Below are 13,882 nucleotides of genomic sequence, written 5' to 3'. Positions count from 1 at the left end.
GTTGTTGTCTGAATCTGGAATACATAGGTGGCATCTCAGTGTCCTTGACCATAACCTGAAGTCTATGATTGGCTAGATTACCATCACTCACAAACCTAGTGTGCACACTTCCCAGTATTGGGCTAACAGGCTATACAGATGGAGACTCAAGTCTTTGAGTAACTGATAGGACATGAAGACCTTCCAGACCTAGTCTCCTACTGCCACCACCTTGAACATCACATAATCCGTTCTGCATTAAATATAACACAAAGGAGAATTGCCATTGCCATCAAATATTACCAACCACACCAACACCATGCTGCTAGCTCATGGTAGTAGTAGTAGTGTCTGTTTCTCTCATACAGAACTTGACTCTTATGGGCCTTACAAACAGATTCTTTGTGTCCACTGTCATGGAGTACTGCACATCCTGGGAAACCAGAAGCAAGTAAGTTACTTGGGTGTTTTTCTAAGTCTCTTTTTATGGCAGTGTGCTGCTAAAATGCACACTCTAGGGCTGTGTTTTCATACTTGATAAGTGCAGAGGCAGTTTGGTGAAAATGAAGACCTGGTTATATTGTTTCCTTTCAGCTTACAGTAACTCCAGATCTCTGGCAGTAATCATAGAATTGTACTTGTCTTTAATCTACCTCTATTGAAGGCTTTAGGGTGAAGAGAGGGTGGTATTTTGAAGCCCAAATATCTATTTTTTTTTCCTGTGGTCTGGATCTGAAACACAGGAAACAGCAGATATGGTCTTAAAGCAGATATGGCTCCTTGGGACCTAGTTCATAAATGATGACATGATGATTAGGAGTGGACTGTCTTTTACATCAAGAAGTTACATTTTCTAGAGTCTTTAATTATTGATGATCTCAGAATCCACACTGTAGATTAGTATAGCCTTGGAATTTATGGGTTTGAGTGATGGGTTTGCTTTTGGTACTTTTATACCAATGTAAATGCTTTATTAAAGTTTTCATTAAGTCTTCAGTAGCCCGGTAAAACCTTAAAGATAGTTTTATATTATATCTTGTATCCAAATTCCTGATAGAAAAGTGATAGCCAGGGAGGAAAAACTTTTTTTCTGGGATTACTGTACTGAACTACTATATATTACAGCTGAGTAAAATCACTGATAACCCACAACTTTGGTGAAGACCAATGCAGATTTGGATCTATGTGGGGACCCACCATCCAATATCATGATAGTTAAATTAACCTCAACCCATTTCTTTCCACTGAGAAAATTGCCCATCCTCATTCAGGATATTTTCTGCCACCATTCTCTAAGAAAACAGAAGAGAAGACATGGGAATTAGGATTCAAAATATACTTATGAATACTCCTCTGTCTACATGTTCTGCCATCTATATGGTCTCTACAAGATGCTCTCCTTGATTTTTTGCAGCATTCCCAGATCCAGTAATACACACTAGTGAATGGCTATATCTGTGAGTCCAAGGCACCTTGTAAAAATGTAACTCATTTTTCCAAGTTACCTTTCTCAAGGCAAATGAGTAACTCAAATGAGTTACATTTTTCCAAGGTGCTTTGAGACTCACAGATGGATCCAATATCTATTTAGTACCCACTCCTGAGTCTTTTGATTTGAAAATGCAGTTTTTTAAATCTATAGAAACATGAATTACCCTCTCACTCCCCATACCTCTCAAGTTCCCCATCCTAAGGCCCAAAATCTCTGCAAAATTAGCAATGAAGGAACCACTCTCCAGCACCTCTGGAACAGAATTCTGCAGTTCAGTATCCTGAATGGTACATGCTTAGTAAAACAGAATCACACTTTGTTTTAAACTGGGCTTTAAGTATTACATTATTCCTTCTTCTAACACCTTCCAGCAAATATGGTCCTACACAAACTCTGATCACCCTAATGTTTCTATTATTTATGCCACCAGAATCTTAGGCATCCAATACAACCTTCACAGACAGGGTAATATAATATGAAACATACAGCACTGTATTTGCAATCTGCTTTAACCACCATTTGAGCCTGCAGTGCCATTATAGGACCCCCCCCCCGTCAGTGCATTAAACTCTCTAGAAAGAAAAAAAGTATTTGAGAAAGGCGAATGAAAACACCAAACACTTTGTATTTCTGTAATTATTATCCAGTGTATTGAATAATGTCTGTTTTCATTTTCTCAGCAACTATCATAAATATATTAAATATCAACAAATAGGTCTTATTTGAGGCATATTCTGTTGTATCTTCTTTAATTTTCCTAAGCCATACAGGAGAGCATTAAACACTGACATAAAGAAAAAAAAGATAAGATTGTTTTGTCGGTCTATTTTACATGACATTTAATGTACTGGATATGCTATGATATTAATTGCCAAAGAATTTATCATTTTTGATGTTTAATAAGGAAACTTAGTAAAAATTAACAAACACAAATTTAACATTGACATAAATAAGCTACACAGCAACTCAGTTGATTTACATCTTAAATAACGAAAAAGACATTTATTTCTACAGTTTTTTTTCTTGTAGTTGTATATCTCCATTTGATTTCGTGGTCATCAATATCACCAAAATCATCAAATGACTATTTCAAATAAAAAGTTAAAACCATATATTAATAATAGTAATCAAGTAAATAGTTACTTAAACTAAGTAAATGGAGACCAGTCCTGCTGAAAAGTAGACTATCACAACTTGTCAGCCATCATTTACGAAATATCAAGAAAAGCAAAAGATGACTTTAAAATAAATAGCTTGACCTTCTTTGAGAAGTTACGAAGACTATCATTTTATGGATTGAAGTGGGATGAATTTCCTTGTCAAGCTTCAGAATATCTGCTAGGACAGTCTACTCAAAGTTTTAGGGGTAATTTACCTTTGAGAAAGATCAAAGGAAACTAGGCATGAGCAGAAAAAAATGCGTTCCTTTTCTGTGCTTAACAATAAAGAGGAAATACACTACTAGCTTCTAAATAGACCTTTGTGAAATAGATAAAAAGATAAAAATAGCTAAGCCATCAATATCTGTTAACTGTTAATGAACAATTAGCTATGCTTCAGAAAAAAAACACGATGGAAATTAGAGCCATAAAATAACCAAAACATTCAGAACGGTGCTGTTATTCCTCTACCTTTTATCCAGAATCCAAAAGGAAGAACGCCAAGGATGATAGCTGTCTCTACCTACTGTCTTGTTTTGAGCTTCCTGGAACCTAATTTCATTGGAAATACAGTGATGTTGCGTGTAGCTCTCTTTTCTGGTTTGCATTATTAGGTTGTCAGATTATGGAATATTTTAAATATCCAATGAAAAGAAAACTCTGGTAGGAAGGATCAAAGCTTTTTCTTGTTTTGTTTTGTTTTTGTTGTTATTGTTGTTTTATCTCAGGGTGCTGAGATTATGGTTCTCAAACAGATGAAGTCTTTCCAGAAGTGCTCCAGGATGAGGCAGATAAGTGTCAACATGACCAATTCTATGTGATTGTCATCCAATGGCATTGTCTTCCACCGTCCTTCACATGAAGAAACAATTTCTGAAACTATTTCTGCTTGTAATTGCCTGAGTATTTGCCACGTGGCACTGAAATTTCCTGGTAATTCTCTTGCAGTGGATGCTTATGATGCATGGGGTATCCGTGGTATTTAAAATGTTCTGCTAGCATATAAAATGCTCTCCAGAGGTTGCAGAATTCAGTGAGCCTGGAGAATTCTGAGAGCCGATTCATAATTATTTACTCAGACTAAATCTTCAGCCGGTTGCTGTGAGACCTGCATCTCAAAGATTGTCATTGATTGTCATGACTTGGACTTAGGAGGTCTCAGATATCTACCATTCTTCTCTGGGAGAGTTAAACTTACCTTGGATTGTGGTTCATCCAGCGATTTTTTTCACACGTATGGACAAATTACTTACCCCAATATTGCACAGCACATTATTGTGAACATGGAAATTGAAAATCAGTGTGTAGTTTCCAATGATGGAAAATTTACCCAAACCTCATACATGTTCCTGGTGCACATTCTGGTACATTCAGAAGAATTTTTCAAAGGAGGAAACGGTTACACCTCAGACACAGATTTTTCTCAAAAGCCAAAAAAAAAATTTTTTTTTTTAATACAGGTAATTCTTGGAAATGCAGGGCTCCTATAGGTCCGATTTTCTACTTGAGAGCAAGGACCCTTCTGTGGGTCGATCTGAAATGTTATTTGGTCTCTTTGGAAACTATCCTGCTCCAGTCTGTCCTCCCGCCGCTCCCCTTTCCGCCGCCAGCGCCAATCTCCAGAAACCCTGACCATAAAAAAGCAGTTTTCCTTTTCCTGGGCCGCCTGCGCTACGCCCGGGAAGAAAATGAAAACCCACCACCTGCGTTTTCTGCCAGATTTTTTTCTCGCACAATTTCCTGTATATCCTCTGAGTGCATTGCCTTTAGTAAATGAAGTCTTCGGAAGTCCTGTAAGACTTCCAAACATTTGTGTAGTCCCCATTCGTTTGAAGAAAGCTCTAAAATCTGAGCTCGCTGCGGACGTTTTCCAACTCGTATCTGTTCCCAGCACCTTTCAGATTTTGTCTTTTCTAAGATGGAGTCTGCAGGCAAATGCAGGGCTCCTCCTCCTCCTACTTTTTAGTCTGTAGTGCCACCAGGCGTCCGAACTGAAAACCTGGGCTGTACAGCGCTTTCCTGCGGAAACTGTCAAAATCTGTTCATATTCACATCTAGGGGCGGAATTCTCACCTCTTGAGTTTTAATTACTTCTCCAATATTTAGTTTACTTAATGTGAACAAAAACAATGGTTAATTGTTTATTATCATAATATCAGCTGTGAGATTTCCTTTGAGAGGAACCGAATTGGATTTCTTTCATTTCAATCAAGTCAGTCATTTGGCCATAAATTCATTGAACTGATTAATTCTTCGCAGGTATTTTTTACACACAGATTATATTCAAGCACTGTAAAAGACATTGGGGATATAAAGTTGAGTAAAGTCGGTGCCTACACCGCAGGAGGTTAGAATATTAAAAAGGTGACTCGGTGATTTGCATAGGCACTATCAGGTACTAAAAAGGGATATTTAAGTAAGAACAGAAGTGAGGTATCAGGAAGAGTCTCAGAGGAGGTGAGGTTTAAGCTAAGTTTAATTTTATGGTACCAACTTAAACATAAACCCATTGAAATGATTTTCTACTGCAGATGAAGTATTTCTGATTTTGCAGGAAATAAGATTTTTCTCAAATGATGTGAATGAACATCATGGCCGATAGCGGGGTTGCAGTCTTTCAGTCAGTCAACATCACAGAGCCCTGTATGAAGTGTCAAGGGATGACAACTAAAAGACTAGGGATAGGGCCGGGCGTGGTGGCTCACGCCTGTAATCCCAGCACTTTGGGAGGCCAAGGCGGACAGATCACTTGAGGTCAGGAGTTCGAAACCAGCCTGGCCCACATGGTGAAACTCCGTCTCTACTAAAAATACAAAACAGCCGCATATGGTGGCTCATGCTTGTAGTCCCAGCTACTTGGGAGGCTGAGGAGGGAGAACTGCTTGAACCCAGGAGGTGGAGGTTGCAGTGAGCCGAGATCACGCCACTGCACTCCAGCCTGGCCAACACAGCAAGACTCTGTCTCAAAAAAAAAAAAAAAGGATAGGGATAGGCCTCTTTTTTTCTCTTTGAACTTGGCTCACATCTCCAGTTTAAAGGAAAATCCTGCAGCTTGAGTTAACAATATCTTAAGGAAATATTTAAAGTGATGATTAAGACTTTATGATGTTGGCTGGGCACGGTGTCTCACGCCTGTAATCCCAGCACGTTGGGAGGCCAAGGTGGGCGGATCACCTGAGATCAGGAGTTTGAGACCAGCCTGGCCAACGTGGTGAAACCCCGTCTCTACTAAAAATACAAAAATTAGCAAGGTGTGGTGGCATGCGCCTGTAATCCCAGCTACCCAGGAGGCTGAGGCAGGAGAATCGCTGGAACCCAGAAGGCAGAAGGCTTCGGTGAGCTGAGATCGCACCACTGCACTTCAGCCTGGGGAACAGAGCAAGACTGTCACAAAAAAAAAAAAAAAAAAAGACTTTATGATGTTAAGAGTCATATTCAAGTCCTGCCTCTGCTTCTTCACATACATTAAATTAGGAAAAGTATTTAATCTCTCCAAACTTCTGCTTTCTCATCTGAAAAAAATTATGGATATAATGGTGTTATCTCCTTCATGAAGTTGTGACAATCAACTGAAAAAGTGCAGGCCAGGCGCGGTGGCTCACACCTGTAATCCCAGCACTTTGGGAGGGTGAGGTGGGCGGATCATGAGATCAAGAGATTCAGACCGTCCTGGCCAACATGGTGAAACCCTGTCTCTACTAAAATACAAAAAATTAGCCAGGTGTGGTGGTGCGCACCTGTAGTCCCAGCTACTCAGGAGGCTGAGGCAGAGGGGAATCACTTGTACCCAGGAGGCCGAGATTGCAGGGAGCTGAGATCACGCTGCTGCACTCCAGGCTGGTGGCAGAGCGAGATTCCATCGCAAAAAAAAAAAAAAAAAAAAAAAAAAAGAAAGAAAAAAGAAAAGAAAAGAAAAGAAAAAGAAACAGCGCTTATGAAATGCTCAGCTCAGAGCATGGAACATCATGGTACTTCATAAATGTTTACTGTTATTAGTGTAACACTATGAAAGCAAGAACTTCTCTACATTGTCTGGTTTACTCCTACAAACAAATATAAGTCTAAATGACTCCTACACTGCACTCTATTATCTTTCTCCCTTATCTCAATGGAACATGCAGCACATTCTTATTTATGCAAAAATCTAGAACCTTTAAGCATAGCATAAGTTATGAGAATTTCACTCACAGTTTCACCCTTGTTGAATATGAATTATTTTCATTCCTGCATATTCAAACTCTCTCTTTTTAATGAATTATTTGATCTTATCATCCACCTTAAAAATCTTGCCAGAAGCTGGGCACAGTGGCTCACACCTATAATCCTAGCACTTTGGGAGGCTTAGGTGGGCGAACTGCCTGAGCTCAAGAGTTCAAAACTTGCCTGGGCAACAAGGTGAAACCCTGTCTCTACTAAAAATACAAAAAATCAGCTGGGCGTGGTGGCGCGCCTGTAATCCCAGCTACTCGGAAGGCTGAGGCATGAGAATTGCTTGAACCCAGGAGGCAGAGGTTGCAGTTAGCTGAGATCATGCCACTGCACTCCAGCCTGGGCAACAGAGTGAGACTGTCTCAAAAAAACAAAACAAAACAAAACAAAAACAAACTTACCAGGGTCCCACACTTCTTTTCAGCTACCATCTCATTTCTATGAATTTCTTAAATATTCAAGCTTCTTGAAAAGATTTTATACACGTACTGACAATACTTCCTCAATTCCTCAGTCTCTCCTTAAACTTTTACAATTCGACACTAAAAGTGTTCATTAATTCACTTCCATAATGCCAAATTCAGTAGATACTTTCATTCTCTTCTCATTTGAACTTTCAGTAACATTAAACATAGTCCACTATTCCCTCCTTCTTGAAACACTCTCTTCTGACTCCTGTGACAGCACACTGTTTTGAAATTTTTTCTCTCTACCCATTCCTTTTCAATCCCTTTGGGGACTCCTTATTTATCCTTTATATATTAAGGCTTCTTAATTTTGTTTCCCCTATACACTTTCTTTTCTTGTTCTATCTTCTGTTTCATGGAATTTTAATATAGCAATTGCTACATACTAAGTGTGCCATAGTGGGAAGACCCTTTAACCTCCCTGACCTTATTACGATTCTTCATTTATAAAATGTATAATGTGTTCTTTATAGTAATACAATACCCAATTTCTACAAGACTCAATTTCTTCATCTGTGAAATGGGCAATAAATTCTTAAGAGACAATGAGATCAAAGATGTAGAGAGACATATTAAAATATATTTTTTTCTTTTTTTTTTTTTGAGACAGGGTCTCACTCTATCGCCCAGGCTCAAGTGCAGTGGCACAATCTCGGCTCACTGCAACCTCCATCTCCCGGGTTCAAGCGATTCTTGTGTCTCAGCCTCCCAAGTAGCTGGGATTACAGGTGTCTGCCATCACACCAGGCTAATTTTTGTATTTTTAGTAGAGACAGGGTTTCACCATGTTGGCCAGGCTGGTCTTGGACTCCTGACCTCAAGTGATCCTCCTGCCTCGGCCTCCCAAAGTGCTGGGATTACAGGCATGAGCAACTGCACATGGCCTAAAATATTTTTTTTTTCATACTGGTCTCCATTCTACATGGTTTGGTAGCCCTGCCATGAATCTATCTAATTCTTTTAAACTAAGAAGTCTATCTTGAATGTCATATTCATGTTGTGAGTACGCTAGCGAGTCTCAAAACTTTTTTACTTTTCCACGGTTGACAATGGAATGTTTCTCAAAGAACTGCTATGACCTAAGTTTCTTAAGGATCCCATATATGGTAGATTCTTTCAAGATTCAGGATGCACCTTCCATACTGTACTATCATAATGAATGTCATATGTTTTGCCACTTTTGAGGGGAGAACGAAGGATTTAATTTCTAAAGCCTAAAAAGGAAGATCTTTAGGCTTCTGAAGATGGTAATCAGAAGTATCTTTGACATCTCCATCTCTTTCACCACCCTGTCTAACCCATCATCAAGTTTGGTGTATTTTCTCTTCAAATTATTATGACAAATTATTCCATTTCTATTTGAACCCACTTACAACACCCTTACCTGGAATATCTTCATTTGCTCACTGGACTCTTATAAATATGTCTCTTGTCTTTTTCAAACCCACTCAGCCAGTTCTCCACAGACCAGTCAGAATGACCTTGTAAAAATCAAAGTAAAATTCTGTCACTCTGCAGCTGAAATATCTGCAGTGAGTTTTCATTGCTTCAATAATAAAGTTTAAAATCTTCAGTATGGACTAAAAGATCTGGCAATGACCCAGCCCCTGCCTACTTTTCTGGCTTCATTTTTAAAAGTCCTCTCCTCAATAAGTGACTTCCAGCCACACTGACCTATCTATTCTCCAAGATTTCCAAATTTCTTCTAGTCTTCCTTTTTTTTTCGTGTGATGTTCTCTCTGTATCCCCATGTTGGTTAGCCCTTGCTTTCCTTTGCATTCTAGTTTAAATGCCAGCTCTCTCAATGAGGGCTTCTCTGACTCCACTAGTAGGGTATATATCTCTACACACATATGTATACATGTTAGATACATAGTTTTTCCCAGGATACTATAAGCGCCATGACAGCATGGTATTCCATGGAGCATAATGGTTCCTTTATTTGTTAAGTGACTAAATCTGATGTGACATTCATATTTTTTCCTTCCCAAAATAATAAAGATTACTGGAGTATAATGTGACAAGCATGTTCTGAACAATACTCTGCTTTTTTTCCCAAGGAATATGAATTTTGGAATGAAAGGCAGGTTGTGTTGAATGAAGCTGACTAATATCCTCCCACCAGACTTTTAGTAATTGGATGACAGGGACTCTTATTTATTCATTTTTATTTCCTCTTTCATTTAAATATCACCATAGTTCAGTCTCAGACTTAGATATTAACTGATAAAAAGACTATATTTTATTTATAGATATATGGTCCACAGAGATCTGATAAAGAGTATCACTTTCCTACTTCTGAATTTTTATTTACAAACTCATTTTCAACCCTATTTAGGTTTTGCAGTAATCTATACTCATAGTCTCTGGTCTCCCTGTAGAAATTTCAGTGTTTACTAACATCCATTTATTTAACAAAATTGTATTGAGGGTCTACTCCAAGAAACTGAGATCATCTCTGAGGAATACAAACTGTAAGTAAAACCAAACACTATCCCTACCCTCAGGAAGCATGATCTGATGGGGAAGAAATACTTTAATCAAATAATCCCACAAATGGATGAAAGACTGAAATTTGGCTACATACTACAAATAAGTGATCTGGTGGCTCTGAGAACCTATAAAAGCCTATAATAGATTTTTATCCAGTCAGAGCAGTCAAAAAAGGCTTCCCTGAATAAATGGCAAGGATAGATAGGCAAAGAAGGAGCGAAACAGCAATTCATGCAGAGAGAACAGCATGCACAATATAGTGGATTTCTCTAAACACTGAAGTCTTTTTTTTTTTTTTTTTTTTTTTTTGAGACAGAGTCTCACTTTGCCGCCCAGGCTGGAGTGCAGTGGCGTGATCTCAGCTCACTGCAACCTCCGCCCCTTGAGCTCAAGCGATTCTCCTGCCTTAGTTTCCCAAGTAGTTGGGATTACAGGCATCTGCCACCGCGCCCAGCTAATTTTTGTATTTTTAGTAGAGGCAGGGTTTCACCATCTTGGCCAGGCTGGTCTTGAACTCCTGACCTCATGTTCCACCCGCCTCCGACTCCCAAAGTGCTGGGATTATAGGCGTGAGCCACTGCCGGCCGACACTGAAGTCTTAATATATACATTCCCCCATCCAGATTTTCAGTGAGGACCAAATTTGTTCCTAACTTCCTAAAGGGGGAAATAGTACTTGGGACCAGAAGAGGGAAGTAGCTCCTTGCAATGTGAATTTTCCACGCTAGTAGGAAAAGAGCTTTTTTGAGTCACCTTCAAATTAAAGGAAGAAATACAGTGCTAGCGTGTATTAAATTCATAAAGGTTTTCATTCTCATTTCAGAGTTGTTGCAACTAATGGCAGTCAAGAAGCCTGGAGGCCGGGCGCGGTGGCTCACGCCTGTAATCCCAGCACTTTGGGAGGCCGAGGTGGGTGGATCACCTGAGGTCGGGAGTTCGAGACCAGCCTGACCAACAGGGTGAAACCCCGTCTCTACTAAAAATACAAAAATTAGCCGGGCCGTGGTGGCGGGCGCCTTTAATCCCAGCTACTCGGGAGGTTGAGGCAGGAGAACCGTTTGAACCCAAGAGGCGGAGGCTGCAGGGAGCCGACATCGCACCACTGCACTCCAGCCTGGGAGACAGAGCGAGACCCTGTCCCAAAAAAAAAAAAAAAAAAAAAAAAACACTGGCTGTCACCCTCGTCCGCACAGTTAGACATCTGTTGGAGCCGACGCGTAATTTCGGAGGCTGTAAAAATTCCCATCTCCTAAATTATACATCCAGGAGAGAAAGCCTGTTCTATAAGGAGCTACTCCAGGAATCCTGGGCAGTCTACTGGACTCACTTTCTCTTCCTTCTGGTAGGACCGCTTTTAGGGCCGGTACCGGAAGTGCTAGCCACAGCGACTTCAGGTAGTCTCGGTCTTAGCGGAGTCCGCGGACTTTCTTGTCCTTCTGCGTAGTGCACTAACTGAGCGACCAATTGATAACCTAAGTTTAGCTGATCTTTTTATTGAATTAATTAAAACTGTTTTGAAATCTATTCTGTAAGAGCCTGAGAAAAATTGCGGCCACAGAAGCTGTTTTGAAATGCGCTTGGCTTCCGACTTCCGCAAGGGGAGGCAGCTGTTTCTTGTGTAAGCAAAGTCGAACTGAAAGAGGATGAAAAGGAGGGAAAGGGATTTGTGAAGATTTTATTAGGACTTTTCCCCCCTTTAGGCTGGAACATTTCTTCTAATTATTCTTTTTTTTTGAGATGGAGTCTCGCTCTGTCTCCCGGCTGGAGTGCAGCGGCGCGATCTCGGCTCACTGCATCCCCCGCCTCCTGGGTTCAAGTGATTCTCCTGTTTCAGTCTCCCGAGTAGCTGGGATTACCTACAGGCGGGCGCCACCACGCCCAGCTAATTTTTGTATTTTTAGTAGAGACGGGGTTTCACCATGTTGGCCAGAATGATCTGGATCTCTTGACCTTGTGATCCGCCCGCCTCGGCCTCCCAAAGTGCTGGGATTACAGGCATGAGCACCGCGCCCCGCTGGAACATTTCTTTACTATTTCTGGCACATTCTGGGGATGGGATAGCTGCGACTGTTTTGCAGTGCACTCATCAGCTGATCTGAATGCTCTTTCGCTTGCTGGAATCACAGCGTTTTGATCATGTTAAGAAAAAAAGGCATGAATAGGGATTAAACTTCAAGTGGCATAAAGATCGTTTTAAAATGCATACATTTGAGAATGGAGTCCTCCTTCCATATATAAAGTGTAATTTGAGGCAGTTTTCTGAATGGAATTAAAATACTACGAGTTAGGAAATTACACAACCCAATTAATTTATTTCTGTAGGTTACTTTGCAAGGGTAGGTTAGTAACTATACGTGGGCTGATTGTGCTAGTTACATCTGAAAGTATACTAATTCTGGCTTCTGAAGTGGAAGTATTACGTGTGTTTCATGTGATATGGAGCAGCAAGGTAAAAAACCAGATGTTGAGAACTGGTGCGTTTGTCTGCATAGGCACAGGTTGGAGAAAAAGTAAGAGTAAATCTGGGTAGTTTGAACAGACAGGCTGGAGCGTCTAGGAAGAATTATCCTGAGGCTGGTTCAGGTTAATTGAAAGTTTTAACAGAAAACTTTCAAGAAGGTGTACTTGCTGAACTGCTGGTACAGAAAATTATTTTTCTGAGTAATAATTATGGAAAGTAGTTTGCGTAGGTAGAGCAAACTACTCTTTCCTCAGCTTTTCATTCTCTTTTGGATTCTCTCTACTTCTCCCAGTTTTCTACTTTGCATTGATTCTTTCTCCATTTTCAGCATAGAGTAAGGTCAGGTGACTGAGTACACAAAAAGTGCTCAGTTGGCAACTCACCAGTGAATGTAACCATGTACAAAGGGAAACTGGATTATTAAGATAAAAACAAGATAATTTTCCCCTAAACTATACACTATAATATCACAATCAGAAGGTATTTTAGGAAGTAGGGTGGGTTTTATTTACAAAAGTATTTGTGTGTATATATTTGTTTATATAGATGGTCTTCCATAAAGAAGCAAGTACAAATAGCTACAATTGAACTGTATAAATCAACACAAGTGGGAGTTAATTCAAGTTTATTTAGTGAATACGAAGTGCAGAATAGTATAGTAGAGTAAGAATTATTAACACTGAAGATAAAAGCAGATTAAATATTTCTGAATAGGTGCAATTCACTAGGTAGATTATGTAAAGGACCATATTAAAAAGACACCCAAAGCAAGAAATTGAAATAGCAATTTAAAAATAAATACCTACTTAAAGTAAATTCAGAATCATCTTTTTTCTAGAGCTGACTTTTTTTTTAACATGAGGTATTGTCTGACAGTGCCACTTCTCTCTCCTAATTAAACATAATCAGGGTTCAGATTTGGTCAAGTAAAATACGTTTCAGGTTCTCCAGATACTAGCATAATACTTGGTGTGTATCGATTACTTAAATGTAAATTCGTGGAAGAGAATCCAGGTATATTTGGACAAAAACAGCACTTTTAATTAAGCATGTTGACATTCTGTTCAGTATAATTTCTTCTTCTGTTCCTTTATTCCGTTACTTATTCAAATTGTATTGCTGTTTTCCCTTGTATAAAGCCACACATACTGAATATGCAAATATATAGAGAAAAAATTCAAGCCACCTTGTCAGTCACAATTTAAGATTGACAAATATTCAATTGAAGATCAGTTGAATTTTTTCCTTCATATCTTGTTACGTGAGATGAATAAAGGTTTTATTTGGAAGCAAAATAGAGGTTTTTAAGATTTTGCAGGGCTTATGAAGCATAATCTAATTAAACAGATTTGTGACTGTGTGCCTTTTGAGTATTCTGGGGTTTTCTATTACCGCTTAGTTGTTCCAAAAAATTTTTTTTTATTAATTTGAGACATGGTCTCGCTCTGTTCCCCAACTCCTGTTCTCAAGGGATCCACCCACCTAGGCCTCCCAAACTGCTGGGATTACAGGGTGAGCCACCCCATTGGCCTTAAAGTATTATGAGGCTTTCTTGTGTTTGTAAAAATACCATCTTGAAATTCACAATAGTGGTATTTTTTATGATTTTTCTAGGAAAAAA

At 39.4% G+C, this 13,882-nt stretch overlaps 2 long non-coding RNA genes across 2 annotated transcripts in view; one reads left to right on the top strand and one right to left on the bottom strand.

The window, feature by feature from the left end:
• Positions 1-2,053: 2,053 nt before the first annotated feature.
• Positions 2,054-11,271, bottom strand: LOC134809981 (uncharacterized). The gene is made up of 3 exons (XR_010157021.1): positions 11,128-11,271; positions 8,692-8,788; positions 2,054-4,921 (listed from the first exon to the last, which is right to left on the bottom strand). It is a non-coding gene; the product is annotated as an uncharacterized LOC134809981 (long non-coding RNA).
• Positions 11,181-13,882, top strand: part of LOC129144106 (uncharacterized) — a 19,937-nt gene continuing 17,235 nt past the window's right edge. The window contains exon 1 of the long non-coding RNA XR_008548280.2: positions 11,181-11,418. This is a non-coding gene — a long non-coding RNA (uncharacterized LOC129144106). The remainder of the gene's footprint in view (positions 11,419-13,882) is intronic.

This window comes from Pan troglodytes, chromosome 4, assembly GCF_028858775.2.
Source record: "Pan troglodytes isolate AG18354 chromosome 4, NHGRI_mPanTro3-v2.0_pri, whole genome shotgun sequence".
Classification (NCBI taxonomy): Eukaryota; Metazoa; Chordata; class Mammalia; order Primates; family Hominidae; genus Pan; species Pan troglodytes.
The sequence above is the reverse complement of the archived record's forward strand: the minus strand, read 5'-3'. Positions and strand labels throughout refer to the sequence as shown.